This window comes from Giraffa tippelskirchi, chromosome 3 (assembly GCF_054371585.1).
Source record: "Giraffa tippelskirchi isolate mGirTip1 chromosome 3, T2T-mGirTip1v1.2.pri, whole genome shotgun sequence".
NCBI lineage: Eukaryota > Metazoa > Chordata > Mammalia > Artiodactyla > Giraffidae > Giraffa > Giraffa tippelskirchi.
Window position 1 is genome coordinate 130,475,493 of NC_137277.1, and position 25,585 is coordinate 130,501,077.

At 47.1% G+C, this 25,585-nt stretch overlaps 1 long non-coding RNA gene across 1 annotated transcript in view; it reads right to left on the bottom strand.

The window, feature by feature from the left end:
- The window catches only part of LOC145543411 (uncharacterized), a 66,144-nt gene extending 42,627 nt beyond the window's left edge, over positions 1-23,517 (bottom strand). Inside the window, exons 1-2 of the long non-coding RNA XR_014080700.1 lie at positions 22,950-23,517; positions 21,140-21,189 (exon numbers count right to left, since the gene is read on the bottom strand). This is a non-coding gene — a long non-coding RNA (uncharacterized LOC145543411). The remainder of the gene's footprint in view (positions 1-21,139; positions 21,190-22,949) is intronic.
- Between the last annotated feature and the right edge of the window lie 2,068 nt (positions 23,518-25,585).

Consider the following 25,585-nt stretch of genomic DNA (forward strand, 5'->3'; position numbering starts at 1 on the left):
GACCTGGTATGTGTTCAAGTTTCTCTACAGAGCAAGGAATCCATCTGATGGGCAACAGATCACATGCGTTAGGCTAGATGGAGTCTCAAAAAGCATCTTGTCTTGTAAGGGTTCAAATGCGCTCCAAGGAACCCACAGCATCTGGACAAGTCTGGCCACCAGGCTGCCCAATGTCTCTATTCTCAGCCAGGTCAGCATCCTTGTAGTCCTAGTAAGCTTTTCAATAAGACACCATTTAAACAAAGGATGTCAGAGGGTCGAGGCACGTCAGGACCTGTGCTGGGCTGAGTGCAGACCCCAGGTCTCTCTGAGGTCCAGCTCCATCCTTGGCCTGAGAGCACTTGTGAGAAAGCATTAATACCCAGGGAAACCTGCTCCTGGCAGGATGAACATGCCCCTAGGGTGCCACCACAGGGCATCCAGGGGGCCAGGGAATCTGAAAGCCCCCAGGCACAGAGAACCAGCAAAAACACAACTGTACTTAAGTCAAAAGGCGTGGGTTCGGGCAACAGCCTGCAGACAACATGAATGCAGTCAGGGGTCTACATGTTACACACCAAGCCTGTTCATAATCCATGCTCTGGTTAGTGAAGCAAGGACTTCTGTGCGTGTCTGAGTAAGCCTGGTTCCCTTGGCCTCTCTGAGCTTCATTTTCTTCAGCTGCAAAATCAGGCTCATCAGATCTTTCCTACAGTATGTGCACTCACTTTGGGACTGAATGTCTATTATATGGGGCTTCCCAGGTGATGCCAGTGGTAAAGAACCTGCCTGCCAATGCAGGAGATATAAGAGATGCGGGTTCAATCCCTGGGTTGGGAGGATCCCTTGGAGGAGGGCATAGTAACTCACTCTAGTATTCCTGCCTGGAGAATCCCATGGACAGAGGAGGCTGGCGGGCTACAGTCCATAGGGCTACACAGAGTTGGACATGACTGAAGCGACTTAGCACGCACACACGTCTATTATTTGATTTCCTTTTGCCTCTGTTTCCTTGTTAGCAAAAGGAGGTTAGTAATTCCACCTGTCTCACAATCTCCCAGGGGTTCAATGATTTCACACATGACTTGACAAAGCACAAAGCACCTAAAACAGTGTCTTGCACATACTAAGTCCTACAGACATACATATACATACATGCAAATATTAATGCTTTTTCTTCTCCTTGTTGGTCACGTTACGCCACCACGGCTGGGTCTTTGTGCGTTTGTGTGGTTCTTGTTCTCTGGCTGGAGAGACCCCCATCTTCTGTGTTGCTTGGTGCCCTCATGGTACCTAAATTTCTCTTCGGTCCTCAGAGGCTGCCCTGTGACTTCACCCTCTTTCATCTTTTCAATGTTCTCTCGCTGAGGACCTATGTATCTCCAGCCCCCAGAGGGTCCAGCACCAAACCACTACTACTCTGAATTGACTGAATGAAAATAATGATTGTGGCCACACGACCAGGATAATCTGAGACAAATTTAGAAGGCCTTTGACTTTCACAGTGGGTTAAAATGACATTGTCTGGATTACTACCCTGACTCTGCACCTGGGTCCACTGGCAAGAGAGAAACAGGAGGCTGTCTGCCTCTGCTTCTCCCACCTCATAGAGAAAGCTCTGTCCAGGGCCTTCCAACCCGGATGGCCATCCAGGCCTGCTCTGGGCCCACAGCGCTCCCAACTTGGTCAGGCCCAGAGGTGCGGGGTCTCCTAGGGGGCTGGCATCTGTCTTGGGCTTGGAATCTTGCCCATCCGCGCTGGCATTGTTCCTTCCAGCCTTTGTCTCCTGGCTTTCCTTCTCACCATTTAGTGCAGCTTCCAGAATGGACTCTTCCAATAACGGATTGCCATCATATATTGTACACACACACACACACACACCTGCCTCTGTCAGGCTCATTTTCATAGACCCTCCCACCCCCGGAAGACCTCTGCCTCTGCCTGCAGTGCGTGCCCCTCCCACCCTGGCCATGCCCCGGCAGCCTCCAAAGTCCCCTGCACCCTGCCATGGTGGTGCCAGCCCCTGAGCACAAGCCTTTTAGAAGTCCCTTCAAAGGGGCTTTATAGCTGAGTACTTGCGGAAAATGTGCCACTTACAGAGTTTTTTATCTGTCTCTTCTGTCTGCCGCTGTGGCAGATAGACCAGCATCCTCTTCATAACAGCTTGTTGCTTTTCCACCCAGAGTTTTTTCCAGAGCCCCACAAGGCAGCCCATCCTCCTGAAGGGGAGACAGGAAGGCCACCATCCCTGTGCCTGCTGTGGCCAAGCTGAGCAAACTTGGTACTCAGGAAGGTCACAGGGATAATCCACTGCCTCCAGGCAAGTTATCCCAGGATATCAGCCATACTGCCAGAAACTGAGATTCAAAATCCATTCCAGAATTTCAGAGCTGGGTGGTCAGCCTCAGCCTGTCCAGTCTGAGTCCCTGTGTGTAATATGCAGGGAGCCCAGGCTTGGGAGATGACATAACCGCCATCAGTCACAGCAGCGTTTCCACAGCACCTACTGGGTACCCACTGTGTACAGACACTGCTCAGTCGGTGCTCACAACAGCCCTGCCAAGAAGATTCTATCAACCTTGCCTCTTTAAAGAGGAGGAAACTGAGGTTCAGAGAGCCTAAAGAGCTTGGCCCAAATCCCTCGGAAGTATGGGATCCAAGATTCAAGCCCAAGATACAAGTGCAGGACTCATCACTGCACTGTGTGCCTGGGGAGGCTTAGACCCAAGTCCTAGCTCTGCCGCTCTCTTGCTCTGCGACCTTGGGCAAATCACTCCATCTCTCTGAGTTGCTGAAATAATGCCTACTTTGATGTATAGCTAGCAATAATGAGCGGAGAAGGCAATGGCACCCTACTCCAGTACTCTTGCCTGGAAAATCCCATGGACGGAGGAGCCTGGTAGGCTACAGTCCACGGGGTCGCTAAGAGTCAGACATGACTGAGAGACTTCACTTTCACCTTTCCCTTTCATGCACTGGAGAAGGAAACAGCAACCCACTCCAGTATTCTTGCCTGGAGAATCCCAGGGATGGCGGAGCCTGGTGGGCTGCCGTCTATGGGGTCGCACAGAGTCGGACACAACTGAAGCGACTTAGCAGCAGCAGCAATGATGAGGGCTTCCCAGGTGGCGCTAGTGGTAAAGAATCTGCCTGCCAATGGAAGAGATGTAACAGACACAGGTTCAGTCCTTGACTCAGAAAGATCCCCTGGAGGAGGGCATGGCAACCCACTCCAGTATTCTTGCCTGGAGAACCCCATGGACAGAGGATCCTGGCGGGCTACAGTCCATGGTGTCACAAAGTCGAACACAACTGAAGCGACTTAGCACACAGCAACAATGAAGGTATAGGCCTGCGCATAATGAGGGCTTGATAAGTCAACCCATTCATTCTTGCCTGAACCTTGTAAAATCTGAGACGGTTCCACTCTCACCCTAAGATAGCTTAATGTGCATTAATCTAATATTAACCAGAACTGGTTTCCAGCTAACACATCTAGCCTTATAACCAACACCAGTCCAAGTTCTTGTGAAAAGAGAGGGATCTGCGTAGGACTCTCTCAGGGTCATGGATAGATTTGCCTATTCACCTTTAACCTGGACTATGAACTTTATGTATAGACACCTTTAAGGAAACATGACCATTCATGGAAAGCCCTTTGTCTTGGCACATGTTTTCCCCTCTTCCTGCATCCTTCAAAACTCACTGTGGACAGTATCTCCTCCAGGAGGTCTTCCCTGATTGCACCCATGCCAATCCACTCCCGGAGCCTCAGGTCTCCCTGAGGTTTCCTTAGCACTCTGTCCCAGAAATTACTATCCTACTTTTTTCTAGCACTTAAATCACTCCATCTCAGGGGTCTGCTTCTCATCTTCCCATTCAGTGGTCTTCACCTTTTCAAGTGCAAAAAAATCCCCTATTGTTGTTCTTCAGTTGCTAAATCATGTCCAAGTCTTTGTGACCCCATGGACTGCAGTGCACTAGGCTTCCCTGTCCTTCACTATCTCCCAGAGTTTGCTTAAACTCATGTTCATTGAGTCAGTGATGCCATCCAACCATCTCATCCTCTGTCAGCCCCTTCTCTTCCTGCCCTCAATCTTCCCAGCATCAGGATCTTTTCCAATGAGTTGGCTCTTCACATCAGGTGGCCAAAGGATTGGAGCTTCAGCTTCTTCATCAGTCCTCCCAATGAAAATTCAGGGTTGATTTCCTTTAGGATTGACAGGTTTGGTCTCCTTGTAGTCCAAGGGACTCTCAAGAGTCTTCTCCAGCACCACAATTCGAAAGCATCAATCCCCTATAGAGTTTTTTAAACAGACACACACCAGGGAGCTTCAAGGTAAGGAGGTCTAGGATTGGACCCATGGAAACTGAATTTGAAAAGCTTCAGAGGTGGTTCTGCTGTGTACCAGTGGTGAGGAACCCTCAGGGCCAGTCCTGCATCCTGGGCTCCATAGTAACCCTAGCATCCAACAGAGATCTGCACCCAGTTAGTTCCCAACAATTATTCACCAGATTAATGAGTTTCACATCTCTTTTCCTCCTGCCCCCAGGTTTTTACCAACTCTATGCACAATTTTGAGAATACAGTGGAGAAGGTGTTAAGAGATTGAGGGGAAGGAGAAGGAAATTTCATTTCCAGAAAGAAAATGAGGAATTCAGTAATTCCTTGGCTAACTTGGGCTCTTGAAGGTCCTTTTGAATATAATTGTTAACAACTATAACCTTAATACCCTTGCTTTGGTGGTTCTTTATAGTTCTCAAAAGGGATCCTCCTGTGAGCAAACAGGGCAAGAATGATTATCCCCATTTCAAAGATGTCCTCAAGGAATTTCAGATAAGGCAGAGATCTAAGACATTATTCTTAGATTATTTTTAGGAGACTCTTGAGAGTCCCTTGGACTGCAAGGAGATCAAATCAGTCAATGTTAAAGGAAATCAACCCTGAATATTCATTGAAAGGACTGATGTTGAAGTTGAAGCCCCAATCCTTTGGCTACCTGATGTGAAGAGCCGATTCACTAGAAAAGACCATGATGCTGGGAAATATTGAGGGCAGGAGGAGAAGGGACTAACAGAGGACGAGATGGTGGTATGTCATCACCAACCCAATGGACATGAGTTTGAGTAAACTCCAGGAGATAGTGAAGGACAGGGAAGCCTGGTGAGTTGCAGTCCATGGGGTCGCAAAGAGTCAGACACTACTGAGTGACTGGAAAGCTCAAGAGCAACAAGAGATTATTCTAACCATAGGGATACCTCATTTATTTTTAGATCAGGAATGTGGCCCACAGAGAGTAAGGAGCTCCTGATGGCCAAAATGAGAACTCAGGTTTCCAGATGTCCATGGTCCCTCAGCTGCCTTAAGGGGATGACCCTGTGTGGCTGGGGAAAGGGAGACCAGTGTGGAGGAAGGGGGTTCAGCTGCCAGCTTGATAGTTCCACCTCCAAACAGACCCCCTGTCTCACCCTACACCAGCTTCATTCTCTTTTTTTCCAGCTCCTGATGTGGAGGAAAGTTCTCGAAGGTCTCTGAGGTTCATGGGCCCACAGAGTCGGCAGACTAAAGTTCAGCGCCTGCAGCCTTCTAGTTGTTTCAAGTCTTCTCCCCAGTTAGGGCCTCAGCACTGTGCTGCATGCGACAGCAGGTGACCTCTTCCCTGGAGCTTGTGCCCTGGCTTCCAGCACAGCTCTCTCCCTGAGGCCAGGCATCTCACACTCTCCATCACAGCTTCCCGCCTCTGGCCCTCCCTCACACATCAGTCATTCTTGGGGCTCTTTCCTAGGTCCTCTTCTCGTTCTCCTCCCCTCTCCCTCCCTGAACCCATCTTGCTCCCACCCACTCAAAAGACCCCAAATCTGCATCTCTGGCCCATCTCTCTCTCTCAGACTTCATGGACCACCATGGTCACATCAAACTGAAAGTCTCAAGTCTTGCTCATGCTCAGTCATGTCAGACTCTTTGCGACCCCATGGACTGTAGCCCACCAAGCTCCTCTGTCCATGGGATTCTCCAGGCAAGGATACTAGAGTGGGTACCTCCAGGGGATCTTCCTGACCCAGGGATCAAACCCAAGTCTCCTGCATCTGCTGCATTGAAGGTGGATTCTTTTACACTGAGCCAACAGGGAGGCCCAAAAGTCTCACAAACACCCCCAAACTCCGTATGTTTGTGATGAATCTCACCATCAACTCTCACAAAAGACGGATTTGCCCTTCTTCCTGTATTCTCAGCCTCCATTGCCCAAACTCCAAACTTAGAAAGAGCCTCAGCCTCTGCCACCACCACCCCTCCTCCAGTCCCAAGGATTCTGGTTTATAAGCATCTATTGACTCCTTCCTCAGCCACCTCTTGCCCACCAAACAAGGCCTCTGCTACCAGCTTCCCTGCTCCCCACATCATGGGTCAGGGCACTGCCAGTCCACATTACCTTGCTCTGCTTGGGCCCAGGTTCCCTGCCTGCTTCCAGAGGGCAAAGAAAGGGAACAGTCTTCTTGTACTGCCCATCACAGCACTAGACTAAGAAATAAGGTTTTGTGGTGCTTTTCAAACTGTTTTTTTGGCCACAAAATCATAGTTAAAAATAAAATTATACTGACATACAGTACACATGCACATATAAATTTTTAAATTATAAAATTACATCACTCTTACTACACAGGACAGACAGACTCATATTTCCTATCCTATGGCGGTAGTGGTAAAGAACCCTCCTGCCAATACAGGAGACAAAAGAGACGCAGGTTCAGTCCCCAGTTCGGGAAGATTCTCTGGAGAAGGGCATGGCAACCCACTCCAGTATTCTTGCCTGGAGAATCCCCTGGACAGAGGAGTCTGGTGGGCTACAGCCCATAAGAGTCGGACATGACTGAAGTGATTTAGCACACACGCTAAATCACATTGTACTTTCTTTTTGAAAGTTGCTTGCAACCCAGTGAATTGATTTTGTGACCCACTAATATGTCATGGAGTTTCCCAGGTGGCTCAGTGGTAAAGAATTCACCTGCCAAGCAAGAGATGTGAGTTCAATCCCTGGGTCAGGAAGATCCCCTGAAGGAGGAAATGACAACCCACTCCAGGATTCTTGCCTGGGAAATCACATAGACAGAGGAGACAAAAGGGCTACAGCCTATGGGGTTGTAAAGAGTCTGACACAACTTAGCAGCTGAACAACAACAATGGGTCATGAGCCACCATTTCAAAGTCACCTGTCCGTTGTAATGGAATTTAATTATGGAATTTGCATTTTGAGCCTGGTGGATGATGGACTGTAACCAGACCTTGTCTGCAGAGGGAGGGTCCAGAAAACCAGGGCTCTTCTGCTCGTGTGGTCCTTTGTGTTGGCAATTTACATGTGAATCCCACAGAGGAGGTGAGTTCCCCATGGCAGTCAACAAATGTGTGGGGTTGCAGGGTCTGGTGGATCAGGCCTTTGAGCGTGCCGACACATGTAAGAGGTCTGTATACGGGGGCAAGAGGCATCTCAAGTTGTTTGACCAGAGGTGTCTTGTGTGTAAGTGTGAGTCAGTGGGCGTGCGCCAGAGGGCTCTGAGAGAATCACAATGGAATTCCAAGCAGCACCTCTCAGTATTCCTGTGGACTTGACCCCACTTGCCTGCCCTTTCTCAGCAGCCCCCCCATCCCTTCTGGCAGCAGCAAGGAAGGACCCTTGAGAGAAGTCCCAGGTATCCAACCAAGCTCATGAAAGTCTCTTGAGAAAGGCACCATCCCAAGGCCTGGTGGGTCCACAGATACATGATTCATGGTGAGGTGCGGGCACACACGGGAGGAAAAAGGGAGATGTCCAGTGTTCCTCCCCATGTCTCCCTTCCCCCGTGGTCAGAAAAACATCACAGTTGTGATGTCTCTCTTCTGAATCATACCTTCAAGTCTCTCGTTGGAAACAGCATGATAGGCTCCTTCTGTCCGTTCAACATCTCCCATTTCTTCCAGTAAGACTCAGCACATGTAACACTCCCAAGTACACCTACCTTCCAAGTACGCCTACCACAACAAGGTCTGCTGCTCATATTTAGTACTTCCTCTAGCTATTCTAAAATGTGTAAATGTTCAAACCATAAGTCAGACAAGGGCACCCTAGTCCTGCTCAAAGCACCCTAGTCACTTTCTGAACCAGGAATGATAACCTGTGTCCCAGCCCACAGGCCCTGCTCCACCTCCAAATTAACTGTATTGTTTAAATACTGGTTTTAAAAAAGGAAATATTAAGAAGGTGAGAGAGAGAAGGAGGGAAGAAGGGAGGGAGGAAGAGAGGAAAGTAAGTCCTTTGCCAGTTTTTCCTGGAATCTGACTGCTTCCTACAGAGCCCTGCCACCAGTAGGCCAAAGAGAGAGGCAGAGGCAAGGGTATGGGAAAGAGACAGGTGCCCTATACCTGTCCCCAAAGCCGCAACCACAAGGGCATCATTTCCAGCCTGACCCTCCCCAGGACCTCAGCCTTCCTCCATCACCCTGGACCCAGCACCCCATCTCTCCCTTCTCCTTTACACACACCACCTTGAGCTTGGTTCATACTCCATCCTTGTACCCCTTTCTCCTTCAAGAGCCAACTCAAAACTCTTCTCTATGGAAGCATTTCTGGATAACCTTTCACTCTATGAATCTCCAGCTTGGGAATGTTTGCCTTCTTTATACCTTAAGATATTTCATCATATGGAAACAAATCATTAATATTTGGAAAGACCATAGGCTTTAAATTCCAGTTCTGCTACTCTCTAACTGTGTAACCCTGGGCAAGTTACTTAACTACTCTTGAGTGTCAGTGTCTGAAATTATAAAATGGAAATACTGATACATCCTAAAGGGCTGTTATAAGGAGTCAGTGAGATGAGATATATGTAAATAACTCGGGAGAGTACTGGGCAGATAAGAAGCAATCAATAAATGTATGACTTATTTATTATTATGACATGTGGCATGAAATTCTAAGAAAATAATCACGTAGTTGATTTCTTTTTTTTTTTCCGTAGTTGATTTCTTAATTGCATTTACCTCTACATAAACTAAATGTGAAATCACAGAGAAGGAAACTGACCTTCTCAAGTCTTATGTCTCTTCCTAACCCCATCCCTGTTCCCCTCAGATCATGCAACCCACAGTCAGGGAACAGGCAAGTCATCAGAACCCTAGGCTTTTCATGCACACTTCCAAGACGCTGCCCACTAGGGCAGGGTGGCCGGTCCAGCTCAGGGCTAAGAAAGAGCTGAGAGAGGGGTAGATTCCAGGTGGAACAGGAGATAGAAATTCTACTCCCTCAGATTCAATACCTGGCAGTTGCCAGAAACCACCACAGCCACCCTGCCCACCTGCACAAGAGGCCTGCAACCAGCAGAAACTAAGACCATATGATTTCCTGGAAGGGCTTGGAAAAAAGTCCCACAGGGCTCCCAACCATCTCCCCATGAAGAATGCGATGTTCCTGCTACGCTTATATTTTGAAAGCTTTTGCCAACCAAATAAGCTACAATAATATAATTGTACTAATAAAAATAACAACCACCATTTACTAAGAGACAACAATATGCCGTGTATCTTATAACTGTTAATCATTTTTAAATACGTTAAACAATAAGGTGTTTATTTTCCCACTTTTATTCGTCAAAGGGGCATGTACCTGCCAGTCAGAGTACTGGTCCACATGGTCCACATGAAACAGCATCTGTGAGCACAATACTCTGGAAGACCCCCAGGCCTAAGCAAGGAAACATCAGGTCTGCCGGGCCAGGACAGCCTCAGCAGGTGGTGTACGGACTACTTCCGGCGAACATCTGAAACATGGTGATTGCTATAGGCGCCTCCTCCCCTGTTAATCCTGTCAAGGACCTCAAGTAAGGGACAGAGGGGGGCAACTGAACAAGCCCAGTCCCCTCATCTTGCAAATGATAGACCCATACCGGAAATAACAAGAGTCCCACTCCCCCATCATACACCTGGTAGCAGAACAGGTTTCCTGATCCAAGTGAAAAAAGCAGCCTGGACCCCTCGGGGCACTATTCAGAGCTTCCAGAGGGGTTGTCCCCACACACTCCCCACCCCACCCTTCCCCACCCCACCCCATGGCCACCTTTGGGCTCTGGACATGCAGAGAAGTCTCTTTCCATAAAGAGAACCCATCTCTAGTAGGGTGCCATCAAGCACTGGCTCAGTTAGAGTGCCCGCAAACGTAATTCAAAATAAAACAAGGCTAACCAGAAATCTGGCAAGAAGGAGACTTCAGAGAGCTTGATGTTTCCCCTAATGACTGTGTTGATACTATTCAATCAGATGTCAGGTATCAAATTCTCTACCTTTAGATTGTTTTGGAAACCACTGCTTTACTGATGCCACACAGGTGATCAGGGCTATCAGGGTGTATTCTACTCCGCCTCCTAATCACCCTCTTCCAATGTCCTTGTTTCTAAAAGAAAAGGTGGGGCATCCGAGGGCTCTTTAAAATATATATACATATATTACATATAATAAACGAATGGAAACAGGAGATATGCTTGCTACAGATTAGATCTCCTATCAACAGAAATATATTCTCAGAATGTCTCACGGCCAATGAATTTTTATACATCACTATTGTCTACAGATCTATATTATGGGAGAAAAGACATAAAGAAGCAAGTTAGAGAAAGAGTTTGATAAAAGACACCCCATTGCTAGATTCTCTCATTCCAGACATGTGCTCATGCCTTAAAACCAAACCATTTAATTGGCATCAGAGGGGCCTGACCCACCATGTTTGAAACGCAAACAAATATTCACTTGAAATGTTCACTAGTTCCACAGCACCCACTGAAGCAAGGCTTGGGCTGCATCAGTGGGATGAGGTGGGGTGGGGTATGGCAGGTCCGCTGTCCATGTTTCAAGACCAGAATTTTCACCGACCCAGAATTTTCACATCCAAATGTATCTTGTCCCCTTCCAAAGAGACATGCCGGAAACTCATATTTTATTCCAGCTACACTGCTATGCTTAAAAGCCCCACAAACTCTTCTTCTAGAAGTGCATCAGAGCCCATGGCACACTCTTTTGAAAATCCTCAGTGGTGGAGAAGTTTCGTCCTTCAGGGAGGATCTGAGTTTGAGTAAGAGTTGAAAATCGTTCTGAGCCAAGTCTGATGAATAAGACAAGTGATCAGACTGGAAATGCTATTTTAAGCATGAGTGAGGTTCAGATATAAAATAACAAGACTCCTTTTATGTGTCTGTGATGGGGCGTGTGTGTGAATATATGATTTGTAAATCAGCTTCTGAAAGAGAAACTTAAAAGTTTCAAGCAATTGCAGTATTCCTGGAGCAAGGGCATATCCTTTCAAAGTCATTGTTTCAAAGAGGTCAACGGTTATTGGGAAATAGAAATGGGAGGGTACAAACCCAGGCCTGAGGCCGTTACTTTGGAGCCCCACTTGGTCAAAGAAAGCAGCGAGGTTCTATCCACGGCTGGAGTAGAATCCACTCCATGGCCAGGCCCTGGGCTGCACGCACATTAATGGAGACCATCGCACTGGGAAGGCTAGAAGGGGGCTGGGCCCTCCTCCCAGGCCTGCTGGCTGGCTGGCTCTGTTCTGAATGACACAGCTAATTAAGGTAAGTACTATTGCAGCTCTGGGCTGGAGCTGCCGAAACGAGGCTAGCCTTCCTGGTGTCACAGCTTCCAGATGAATCCATATTTCAGGGGTTAACAGCTCATCTGTAAATAAAATAAAATGTCCTCTGGGCTGCAGCCAGGTAGCCCATTCCTGCCTTTGGCCTGAATGTGATTAGCACGTTGGGGTGAAGGCAGAGAGTGGGTGAGAGGGCAGTGGGAGGAGGGAATCATTTGGAGATTTTTTTAAAACCCTCTGAGAAGTGATTTTGGTGACTAATTTCCGAAAGAGGTTCCCCCTGGGACACTACCTCCCTAGCCCCCCAACTTTAAAAATTAAGTTCATTTTGAGGGAAAAAAACATAGTAAATTGGCTTTTTGTGGCTCAAGGCCCCCCAAACAGAATCAGTAAGGCCAGGGCACCAGACAGACCTTGCGGGTGCATAGATCTTCCTTGTACTTGGAGGGTAAGGTGGGGGATAAAGGAGGCTGGCTTCAGGTTGTGTCCCAGTTTTTGTCAGAATCTTGAAGGTGACACCAAAAAAGACACAGCAAGCTAACATGAACTGTATCTGTAGAAGCAAATAGGCTAGGAGGTTTAGAAGGCAGGAAAGGCACAAGGCACCTCCATGAAAACAATCCATGAAAATCTGGTCCTTCCACTAACCCTAGCTTTAAAACAAACAAAAAACACCCTGCTATTTGAATACACTCAACTGTTATTTTATTTTCAAAACCGGGTTTGTGTATGAAGCCCCTGAATCTTCTTCAAGGTAGTCAGGAGCTCTGCTAAAGCTACACAAACTACATTCTCCAGGAAGTCTTCTGCCTCTTGAGAATGTACTCAGGAAGAGGTAAACCTGTACACCCCACCCCAACCTGGCAATTGTAATAATAAAGTGAAGGCAACCATCTTCACAAATTTTTCCATAAATCAGAAACTCTTTGAAGGTAAACATTTTGCTTATAAAATAGCAAAGTGGCATCATTTAGGCGTAACCAGTGACTATGCAGCAAAGACCTAGGGTTAGGTTTTGTTTAATTTTCCAAAATACCCTAAGTGTGAGCCTAGGTGATATTTTTATGTCTCCCTACATGCCTGTCTATTTAGTCTCTTTAATAAGCTTGGAACGATGATGCACATGGGTTCCATTAAGGGCTTGAAATGTTTTCTCACATCCAGCCACGCAAGAAATTCCTCCCAGTATATCTAACTTGTCTGCGTGTCTGCTCTCTTGTTAACTTTCCAGCAACCTTTCCTTTCTTCACCCCACTTTCAGCATGTGGTGAAGGCATTAGCGAGGGTCGCAGCATATTATCTCCCCGTTCCAGTTAGGTGAGGAGAAACAGTTGACTGTACTTTTAAAAGTGCAGTCAGCTTTGGAAAGCATGAGGGTTTATTTCTTTTGGGGGGGTTTTTGTTGTTGTTTTTTTTACAAACAGCCCAGCTGTAAGAAGCCTGTCATTTCTCAGCCTGTTGTAGAACTCCAAAAACCACACTCTAGCAGTTGTCTTCCCACACATCAAAAAACAACAACCACTTCCCCACACACACATACACATACACACAACTCAGCTTCCATATTTCTAATGCCATCCTTCAGAATACTTTTAACAAATCATTCCTACACTGGCCCTTCCACAGGGTGCATAACACAGACTAAGGGTTTTTCTAAAATCCAAATCTGCACAGGAATTTTCTGTTTCCATGAAAAGGTTTCTAAGATGTGCACAGAAAATGAACTTCCAATAATTGTCTCCACCATATTAACGCATATCTTCTCTTGGAAGAAAATCTGTAACCTCATCAAGGAATAGAATTCAAATAAATTTTCATTGTCCCACTGCACAAAGCTAAGCTTAGGCGAGTCCTAATTTGTTATTCATTCTTCTTGTTTAATTCATAATTTGATGCTAAACGTGGTAAAACAGCAGTGCCTCACAAACTCAACTGCATCTGTTCTCAGATACATTTCTTGCAGCTACACAGGCTTATGTTTTGCACTAAAAATGTTTTTAAGTACACAGAAGAGCAACATAAATGGAAGTTGAGTTATTTTTTCTATGCCTAGCAAGCCAATATTGAGCTCTCTCCAAATTCTGGGTTCCGTTTTTAGTTTTTTACTCTCTTTTACTCTTTTTTCTCCCCATTCTGGCTAACTGTGCTTCTCAGTATTTCCTGAACCCTTATTTAAAGCAAAAATTCCTTCTGACAAATGTTTTTGGTTTAAAACTAATGTTTGCCCCAACTGGGTTAATACCACAGAAGCAAAAAAAGGTTTTCAAAAAATATTCCACAACCTGATTTTTAATTTACTGCATCATCACCTACTTTTATGATAATATTTAATCTACTGAAACAAAACCAGCCTTAGAGGGGAAAAAAACAAACACCAACAACAAAGAGACAGTTTATTTTTAGCAGCTTCATTCTCACTTAAGGTGGCTACCGAAAAGGCAAACAGTCTCACCTAGGAACAGTAGTTTCTCTCCCCTATTTTTCTTTCTTTCTTCCTTCCTTCTTTCCATTAATTTTTTTCTCTCTTTTTTTCTCAGTAGCTGAGTTAATCACATTAAAGGTTAGACTTCACAAAGTGCAATTAACAAGTCTCTGTAAGAAGAAGGCGTTTAGAGAGAAACACTCCCCACCCACCCACAGAAAAAAATTTATAGAGTGGTGATAAGTGTAAATAGTCAACCGTGGTCCAGATGTGCAAAACCCTGAAATGGAAAGAAGTTTAGTGACTCCACCACTTCATGAGGTCAAGTTTGGGAAATTTGGCTCAGATGTCCCAAGTAGAGGGCCACAATGGTGAGAGTGTCATTATTTAGGAGTCAGGAAAGTAGGGAAGGGAGACAATAAAATTGCCTCAAAATTCAGGGAGTTTTTTCATCTCAGGCACTTCAAACTGTTTACTCCAGAGTTCATTGTTTTAGAGACAAGTCAGATGGGAGAGATGGCAAAGCAAACTAAGCATTCTATGGGTTTTTATGGGTCTCTATATCCTATGTCTGTTCAGACAGATTTCTTAAGAACTAAGCATTCTAGTGAGAGACAGTTATGCCTAGCACTGTGCAGATAAAAAAACACCCTTGAAAAACCATGCCCTGAAGATGCAAACTGTAATGGAAACTGAGCCAGGGCAGTGGGCACCTCCCCCTACCCTTAAGGAACTGCTTCCAATCAAAAGGTGAGCCCCTCTGCATGCCTCCACATTTTTAAGCACTGGCCTAGATTAAGGCAGCTCCAAGCCATTAGAATGGGCCTTTCCTGAATGGAAAAGACGTTACTGAAGTTTTGCCTGTGTTTCTGGTAGAAAATGGCCCTACCCCAGGAGCACTGTTCTGGTGGCTCCTCAGCAAAGAAGAAAATGTCACTTGCGCGTGAGCCGTGACAACAGCATGTATAGGCCCGCACGTACGTTTTCCTCTGCCAAGCAGCTGCTGCAGCTGCAAACTGCAGGGCAAGATCAAGTGACTAAAGAGGCCAACGACCCCACATCCACAGCGCTCTGGCCAGGGAGCACTGCAAGAGAAAGTTCAGGTTATGTCAGGATGTTTCCCCTGGAAATGAGGGGGAGGTTGCCTTTAAGCTCCGTAATTAGCTTGTTTGAAAGCTCTCTGATTCACCTCTCCACCCTAATTCTTAAGATCATGAATTTTGCATTATTCTATGCACAATAATGCACATAAAATTAAATAAACAATTTAATTAATTTAATTAAAATTAAATATTAAACATATTGTGTATAAGGAACCTGCGCCTTTGATTTAATTGGGCGGGAGAATCCAAAGCACTTTGGGTAACAGCAGAAAATAATTAAAAACAACAAGTACGTTAGCCTCTGGGTACAAGAAATAGTTGGGAGCCTTCTCTTGAGAAAGGTTTATTTAATTAAAATTAAACTAATCTTTGGAAAACATTTGATAAGCATTTCATAATACAAATCATAATCCAAAAAATGAGGCTCAGCCTGCTTCTTCACAATACAGGAAAATCGTGTTAAATAATTTATCTCTGGCAGTAGCTACTTTCTCCTTTACACACACACATACACACACACACAGAGTAATTCAATAGACAACATGTTTACTAGGTTTGAATTCTAGGTAATATTTGATTCATTTCGAATCTAAGATAAACATTAGCGAAGCGCATTAAGCATAAGACATCCATAGTGAGAATTTAGGAGACAGTGCTTGATTTCGAACTGGGTATTGATTTTTAGAGTCAACAAGCCTCCCTCCAAAAGCATCCTCATGAATTTATTTAAAAGTAAAATGCAACTGTTTTGACAAATCACTATCTTGCTGATATTAGTGATTTTGGCAAATCACTAATATAGCCCCAAACACTGAAAGATCAGGGTCCCACAGTCATCCTCAGATACATTTAACTCACAAAGCATCGTGGTTTGTGCTTCAGACCAGGAGAGGAAAGCCATTTATATTCCCTCTTCCCTCCCACCCCCAGTTGGTGTGACTAGATCTGTTATTCAGTTGCAGAGAATTAGATAATATTAGACACAGACCACAAAAGAAAGTCATCAGATACACACACACTACCCGGCTAACTCTTTCCAGGGCCTGACCTGCCAGAACCCCAGACGTCCATCGTCTTTACTAAACTAGGGCCCAGTTTGACACCTATAGCCTGAGCGGGAATATCACCAAAATCAGCTTGTGGTCCAATTCCAAAATTACTGAATGCATGCATCTCAGCTAGAAAGTATCTACAGGCATAACTCTAAGCCTAAATTGTATAAATGCCAATTGTCCACCTTTTAAAATATCACATACCCCTAAAGAAGACCAAAGTTAGACCATCCACTGACTCAAGTAATTCCCTTCACTTCTATTTCTGAATAACTTAGTTTACCAGAGGATATAAAATATTTTCTTATATTCTAATGATTCATAAAGGATAAAGAAAGTATATTCACCTCAGAGATCTGTTGGGAGCATATAACAATGCATTTTTGTTTTGTCTTTACAGCAAAAGATTTTCAATATATGCTTTGACAACAAATCATATTCTCCAGTGGTCATATGTAACCTAAAAATCATTGTGTGGGCTGTACATACCCACAGGTGTCACGCACATAGAAAAATATGAGTCAAACGTAGTTCTACCTACACCAGGTCATTTTATAGTGTCTTTGCTCTGTAAAGAAAGCCATAACGATATGCAACATGCTATTTTATAAGCAGTAATTCATAATGGCAACTAATAATTATTCCTACAACATCACGCATTCCTCAAAAAATTCAGCTAAGCTTTTAACCATTTTCCCTGTTTGGTTCAACTTTTCTTTGATCAGAAGAACAAAGTACCATTGGAGACTTACAGTTGGACTGAGAGACACGGCGATCCAAAGGGTGGCCTGCCTATTACCAGACTTAAAAGAAAAAATCTGGAGATGGGGCAGAGCTAAGAAGGATTGTAAGCAAAATATCCCAAAGCCACCTCCAGTTCAATTAACTCTTTCACATCATTATTGGAAAAGAATGTTTAACCCTCCAGAAAACACCCTGTGAAGAGCCTAGTGCAGCCCTGGCTTCCTCCAGCCAGGACCACGGCTGCAGAGGGTTTCTCTTCTGCCATCCAGGGCTTGTCAACGGTGCCCTTCATTTGCATGTCAATCCTTTTACATGATTAATATGTATTTATTGACCAGAAGGCCTTCCCAACCTAGGACAAAGGGAGACAGGCAGTCAGTCCCCTTTTATAGGGCTGCTATAACTTTCCTGGCAGGACTGACAATTGTGCACAGAAATAATTCTCTTCCAGATAGAAAGTTCCCACCATTCAGACACATGAAGTGATGGAAAGAAAACAGTCTAAACTGGGCACCATAAGCTCATGTGCACCCTCCACCCCTTCCCTCTAAAGTCATTTGTCTCCATTTCCTGCCACCTCAACTGGAGAGTATGGACAGTTACTTTGAAGACCAGAAAAAGAAAATGACCCAGAGTCTGGAGTTTTTACATCTCGTTGGGCCCACAATGGCCTCTGAGGCTGAGGTCTGCCCATAGGCAAGGCCTGATCAGAACCCTGAGTTACCTGGGGGAGGAGACTTGCCTTCTTCCCAACGAACGTGAATCTAGAAACATGACGAAGCTGCACCCACCACAGCCCACAGTTCAACTCCTCATCAATCTTTTATTCACTCAGATAAGCGTCACATTTCCCAGACTGACATGTAGAGTTTTATTTATTAAACAGCAAATTCCATTTTTATAAAAAGATCAGCCTTGTATCAATCATGAAAGATTCCCAGAAATTCTCTCCTCTTATATCTCCTCACTTGTCCCACATATGAAACTAAATAAATAACAGCCTGGATGGTCAAGCAGTGGCATAAACTTCCACTTTCACTCTGGCATCTGCCTGTCTGAATGTCAGAGATGAGACTCCAGATAAGTTTAGAAAAATTGTGCACGGGATTACGATGACTTGTTTGTCCTGACGCCAAGGATATTGAGTCAGAACATCCAAGAGGGGTTTTTTTTGTCTTTATCCTGGGTGGTTCTGGGACTTACTCAGTTTGATTGTTGGCTTCCTACCTCTGAGGGTATTAAGTTCTCCACCCCACAGGGAGCCTGACAGCTCACTGTCTAGGGTTTCCAAGGAAAAGTGCACGGAACCATTTCTTCTATAAAGTCCTTCACTGCAGAAATTAATAAGAAAAAAGGGACTTTCCCTTTAGGTTGAGGTAGTTCATAGGCAGACTCCATGTAAGCACTGTAACCTCTTGAAGGAAATGCACACACATTTATGAACACCAACAAGAAATTAGTCACCTTTCCACTTCAAGGCCAGATCCAAATTCCTCCCCAGGATTCATCATCCTGGGATTTTATGAAAGGTACTCATTAGAGGTAAACTCACTTAATTTTAAAGGAGAATTCTGGGGTGTTGCCCTCCCAGTCTGTCCCTTACCTACATCCTATCGAACCCTAGGCAGTTGGGAACAAATGGTACACTTTGCAGGAGAACTGGTCACAGGCTTGCTATCAACCCATAGTCTGGTCTGTACAAGGTGAGGGAGGGAAGCAGTTTAAACAACCACATGGCTGTCTGTTTGACTTCAACCCACCCCTGTTTCATTCACGGTGTCATTTTTACTTAAACTGGTTTACATGTATAGACTGTGCCTAAAAGAATCCCAGAAAGAGTCCTAGAATTCCAAGAATGTAAACTTCAAGGGCTAAGCCTGCAATGGTGAACTTACCACAAGCAATTTAACATAAAATGGCTCCAGTAGGATGTTTCAAATTTCTGTCCAAGTTTTGCCCATACAGAAATGTGATGCTTATGTTGAAGAAGATATTTCCCTTAATAATAACCTCAAAGAATATTGCCCCGAAATAGACCCGGAGTCATTTCAGAGATGCTCCTCTAGCTTCATACATTTTATGTGATGCCCAGAATATCAGGACTCACCCTGCATCCAGCCCTGTTCCCAATTCAAGGTTACGCTTTTAAAAGCTACTTGAGACTACTCCATACAACCACATTTCCCAGAAAAAATATCCACCAAAAATTCAGACATGCATGTGGATAGCCCCTGAAAACAAATACAAAGACAAGGAGGGAAAGTATCATGAGAAATAGAATATAATCCCTAAATTCTGTACATCTGTGCTTTATTCCACTAATCTGAACAGATCTATGAGTTTAAAGTAGGGAAATAATTTTTCCTGAAGCTATTGACATAAAAAACTAAGGTAGGTGCACCTAAACCTGCCTTTGTTTTCTCTTTCACAGATCATAAATTCAGCTAAGTTAACCAACCAGAATCAGTCCGAGAGGTATTGCCTCTGACGTTATTAAAGTTAAGGGATGGGTTCCGATGGTGTTCACAATATTCCAAATAACCAGCCTTCAGGAATTCACGTGGCTAACCTGGAAATCTGGACTATACCATACCAACATGGTGCCTGGGACACTAAGAGTGCAGCCCACCGATGCCCACCTCAGGGCATCACAGGCACTTGACTTAGGTCGAGTTGAGTTGATTGAATAATTTATCAGGACACAACAGAGGTTTCCCTCTGATGTTTGTTACCCTTAGAAGCCAATCTCTGTTCGCCAAAGAATACCTTTTAAGTTTTCAATTCACTGACTCCCACTTCATGCATTTGGTGGGGTAAAGGAGTGGAAACCACAACCCCCCCCCCCAAAAAAGCCCTCTATATTTGAAAGAAAGACTGAAGACTCCTGAACACCTCTATTCTCTCTTTGGCCCCCTCCTCATCTAATATTGCAGGCCATTGATCCAAAACGGGCACTAGAGCATTCTGGTATTTGCCTACACATTAAAATAACCGAGCAATTAATGAAAGTTGACCACTGTGCGAGCAACAAGCCCTCTCCCTTCCTTCCCCGACTTAGTGATGCGTCATCATATCTACTCACTGTTGCATCCCCTCCCCATCCAGCTAGCTCTGTCATCCCTTACTGCACCAGTGGAAACTCCCCAGGCTCTGTGAGGTGACTTTGCCCTCAAAGAACCATTAAGACTGCCCCTCTTGACCACTGAGGACCTTTCTGTTAAAAAAGTCATCGTCTATTAAAGGCAGAAAGGACAACTACAGGGGCCTGACGCCATTGCAAGCTATAGACAAGTCACCAGCCACCTAATAAGGGAAATGCATCATTTCCAGGATGGTCTGTGTTGATACCCCAAGGCAAGTCTCACACACACTTCCATAAGGTGTGGAAACCTTCCATAAGGTGGCTTCTTAAGAAAAACAAGCTCCTCTAAAACAAAAACAGAATTAACTTGCACTTGCCCTGCAATCTGTGAGCTGGATAAGGTGAGAGAAAGAAGGACTGGCAGTCCCTCCTGGTTATCTGCCCCCCCACCCCCCCACCCCCCCCCGCAAACAACAGCCTTTGTGTTGGAGGGGCTCCTAGCATGGGATAACTGGAATGTGGGCCTGCCACTATGTTGGAGTTAATAATACAGTGTCACAAAGGAATTTAAGCCTGAACTTGGGAAATTCTCCTTCTAGGAGTTTATACTTCTTCCTCTTCAAACTTCACTGCTCCGTCTCAAAAGAATATGAAATCTTTATCGTTCCCCCCCCCCCAGAGATCATTTCACTTCTTTCCAACTGTCTCTTTGTGAAATGACCAAAGAATCCCTGATTATGGAGAAGGCAAATCGCCTGCAATGTGTGAGACCTGGGTTTGATCCCTGGGTTGGGAAGATCCCTGGAGGAGGGCATGACAACCCACTCCAGTATTCTTGCCTGGAGAATTCCATAGACAGAGGAGCCTGGAGGGTTACAGTCCATGGGGTAGCAAAGAGCTGGACAAGACTAAGCAACTAAACAACAACAACCACCAAGTCACTAGGTGTGTTTTGTACATCAAAGGTAGAAAAGCTCTGGATCCACTTCCAAAAGGACCCATTGAGGCTGCATACATGCATCAAAATAAAACTGTGGACAGAGAGTTGTCACTATGGACACAAGCTTTTGACCGACTGAGCATGGAGAAGATCAGGGAGGGCTAGAGGGTTGGAATGAAAAAGTGAGTGAGGTCAGGACAGGGTACCTGGGTCTCTTGGCTCTCCTGGAACATGCTGCAAATTCCAAGGAACTCCACTGTAAATAGAAAAGGGATATGCAGCATTAATGTTAGCAGTGATTTGCACTGCTTTTGCAACCCGTAGACTACAGCCCATCAGGCTCCTCTGTCCATGGGATTTCTCCAGGCACATACACTCAACATTGCAGGGATCCTCAAGAGTAACCCTCTGGACACCGCCCTTCTCCAATCTCAAATCCCTCAACTCTCAAGTCAGGGGTATGTAGCTAGGTCTTTGCCTCAACCAGCGGGAGCTTGCTGGCTGCAGCCCCAGCAAACAGAGCTCTTCCCTTCCCCAGGTAAGCCCATTGTAGGGGCTTTTCCCGACGACGCTGTCTCACAGCCAAGTGAGCTTGTGAGCCCTGAGACGGCTGAGGATCCAGACAAGGAACTCGCTCGCTCGGTCTTTGCCGGGCAGTGTTTGCCATTTGCGGGAATAAATGAAGCATCGGTAATCTCCATAAAAGAGCTTTCACGCTTCATTCTCTGAAACTAAGTTGGGGCTTAGACAGAAAGAAAAAAAGGAGGACTTTTAATTTAAAGTAATGATCATCAACACTCTGGCTCTAGAGACTCTCTAGGGGAGGGGTCCCCACCCTACCCCCAGGAAGCTGGAGGGAGGGTCGCGGCTCCCGCGCCTCACCAGGCGGGTCTTTTTGCTTAGATTGGTGGGCCAAATCCAAACGCGAGCAGCTCTCCTGGAGTAACCGAGGAAGGAGAGAAGCCCCGAGAGGCAGAAATATCCGATCAGGTTGTCCGAGAGAAAGAAAGCAAGCCCTCTCCACCGAGGCCCGGCCAGGACTGGGGGCAGAGGCTTCTTCTACACACGTCAGCAGTCCGCACTTGAGTTGTGCGGGGCGCTGTGGGGGCGCCGCCTCAAAACCCCGGGCATCTCTGGTTACTTTCACCCTTGTCAGCTTCGGTTTGGGGCCAAAGTTTGCACGTGGGGTGCATGGAACACAGAATCTCGCCCACCTGGAATCCCCTGATCCTGCCTAGTCCGAGAGCCCCAATAGTTCTATCCCAAAAGGGAATTTTGTTCACTTCAGCTGAATGAAAGTGGCGTGGGGAGGCTTTGTCCTTCCAATTCTCTCCTCCCCCATCACCCCGGGTCCCCTCACTCCCTTGCCAGTTCGCAAACCCACAACCCTAGACTTCTCATTCTGCACCTCCAAACAGCTCGACCCTGTTAGAGCATTTTGGAGAACAGACAAGAAACAGGTCCGAGGAACATGGAACTCGGGTTTGGCCGTCCTCCCCCGGGTAGGTACCTAGCGATTCCAGGTGGAGCTCTCTGTTTCTGCCCGCTGAGGATAGCGCACTTGAACCGACCCTGAAGTCGGGAGGCTAGCGTTGAAGGCCAGAGCTCAGTCCGCAAGGGGAGGAGGCGGGGGAGTTGCAGCAAAGGACCGAAGATCCTCGCCCGGCCTCCCTCCTTCTCACGCCCGCCTAGCCGGCCGCGCCTTCCTGGAAGTTCTATAGGGCCTGGGTGGGCGCCGCTCGGAAAAGATGCTGACCAAGGGCGAGTGGACTGCGCTAGTTTTAAAGAAAGTCCATGCAAACAGTTAACCTGAGCGGGAAACCACAGCTGTGCCTAGGAAAGCGAATTGGCCAAATATCTCCAGAAAAGAAGGAAAGGGAAGGTGGAAAAAAGTCTGCCACCCGAAGGTGGGCGCTTTATTGTGGAAAGAAGCGGCAGGGGGCAGGGCTGCTGCTGCAACTTTTTCTCTCACCCTCAAAAAAGGATCCCGCATCGGGGATTTCGGAAGGCGCTCACCTAGTCCAGGAAAATGCAGGTGGCGGCCCTTCGCAGGCCATGTTCGCCCCAGCCAGGCACCGAGCAGGCAGGCGCCCAAGCCCTCGGAAGCCAGGGCCTCCGGGCCAGCCAGGGCCGCGCAGGGCGCCGAGCGGGCGGGCCGAGCCGGGCAGCCGAGCCAGCGAGGGTTTCGGCTCCCGGTGGCAAGTGTGAGCGAGTGCGCGCCTCGTCTAACCCTTCAGGACAAGTTGAAACAAATAAAGTCGGGTCTCCACAGCCTTGAGGTCCACCCCTCCTCCTTCCTGGTTTGACCCCAGGCCCGGCCGCTCCGAAACATGGTTTGCGCAGCTCAGATTGCCAGCCGCTGCGCGATACCGCCGGGGCAAGGGCGTACAGCCAAGGGAAGGGCGCTTCTCCAGTGGCCACGACTTGGTATCCCGGGAGTCAAGGGGGCCAGAGGTGACTGGAGAACATGGTGGGAGGGGGGAGCGTGGCCGCCTCCAAGGTCAGCCCTAGTCCCCGCGCGCCGGCCAAGGGAGGGAAGCGAGAGGTCGGAACTCCCTGGCCTCCCTCATAGCCTCCCAATCCCGGGAGCAAACTTGGGAGCTGGGCCGCGGACCAGAGGAGACGGAGGGCAGGAAGCCAAAGAGACGCCCAGGCACACCCTCCGCAAAGGCCGAGTCCGAGCGGTCGGAGAGTTTGACCGCAGGAGGGCAGTCTTCTAAACGAAAACGGAAACCTTGGAGCAGAGGACCAAGAAGGAACCCAGAGGCCGGGAAGCCCATAGAAAATGACCGAAAGGAGAGCGAACCCGGCCTAGACACAAATCGAAACTGTACAGAGATAGTCGCTTGGGGGAACCTGGGTGGGAGATGCGGGAGCATTGGAGCCTGCTGGTGGAGCGCGGCGGGTCCCTGTCCATCGCCCGGAGCCCGGCGCGAGTAAGTCGCCAGGGCAGCCCTCCCTTTGGCGTCTCCATCGAGCCGGTGGGCAGGACCCCGCGCTGGGCCAGCAGAATTGGGGTTTCGAGGTTCCCCGAGAGAGGACGAGCCCCAGATGCTCTCCTATCTCCAGCCTGACTCGACAGGTCAGCGCGGTCCAGGCCTACGGCCTTCGCTGCGCTGACCGGAAGTGCATCTGCGAAGCGCCCTCCGCAGACCGCGCTGGGCGCGCAGGCAGCTCCAGCCAGGCGGGAGAAGCCAAAGTCCGAGACGCCAGGGGCGGGCTGTGTCAGCCGAGCCAGACCGGGCTCAGGAGGGAGAGGAGATTATGAGGGTAGACATTGCTGATTGTGGTGGGAAGGGGTCATCTTGAAGACCTCCAGGGAACCTAATCTGAGACCAAACTGGGTGGAGTGGGATTTGAGAGCAAGAATTCGAGCGTGAGTTACTAACTTGAGGGAAGAGTGGGAGGTTGGAGGTGACTGGGGAACTCTTAACTCCTACTTAAGAGTCCAGAAGAGAAAGAATAGCCTTTAACCCAAATCCACCCCTATCCCGACCTTATGTAGAAGTTTTCTTACTGCGGAAACATCACAGCACGCCGGGAGAATCGTCCTGGTATTTTATGACATAATTACGGTGTAAGCTTTAATGTGGTTTGGTGTGACCTTGGCAAGAACGTCCCTGGACCTCACTTTTCTTATCTGTAAAATGGGGATGATAATATCCAGCTCAAAGAAGTGTGTGAGGTTGAATAAAGTAAATTGTGTCAAATAGCTAGCAATGTGGGACACTGGCTCTCAGTAAATAGTGAATCTGTTATTATTTTTGAATTTCTGGATGTGTCTTCTTGTAATGATGAATTTCATCTTGGATGAAAGACTTGTAATGGCCGCCTCATTGCAGCTGGATGGGGGTGTGGGGCAGCAGCAGGGCTTTGTCGATGGTTTCCCACTGCATTTACTTCATCAGTTGGCACCACTGTGGGCCTTCCTGCCTGAATCTGCTGGCCTCTGAGTCAGGGCCTTAGCCCACTCTTGCAGTGGTCTGTCCTTGCAGAATGTTAAATTTTAGTAGGTCCCTCTCTTTCTTGGATTCCTTCCATCTCACCTACAGGGGTCTCCCTCCCCTCTGCCATATAATTGCTGTTCCTGGGGTGCCAGGAGTCCAGGTCTTCCACCCCGGGTGGGCGGGGGAGGGGGGAAACGGAGTGGGGGTTCTGAATGCACCCAGGATGCCGCTTCTCACCACCCCTGCACTTGCGCTTGTGTGGCAGCTGGGTCTGGGAGGAATCTTCTGGTAGCTGCTAGTCCCTGAGAGGTTTCTTGCATGTATACCCCATCCCCTGGCAGAGTTGAGGAGCATGCTCACAGCTTCTCCCAGCACAGAGCTCTTCCTACATCCTCCCACCACCACCCCTCACCCCATTCCCACATCCGAAAGGTGAGTCTGGACCATGGATCCAATCCTCTCCTCAGGATAAGCTGGGTGTGTTTAAGCATGCACAGTGCTCCAATCTCTGCTTTTCTGCAGTCCATTATTGCAACCTGAAATCTTCCCAAATGTGCTCACAGCAACCTACCCCATATCTTTAGGAAGAAGTCCAGAGTGGAGGGGCCTGCTCCATCTCCAGAATGGCATCTCTGGGAAAGGCTGCATTTAGAAGCAAACTCAAAGAGCAAATTATTATGGCCCAAGACTTACCCAATTCTCTGA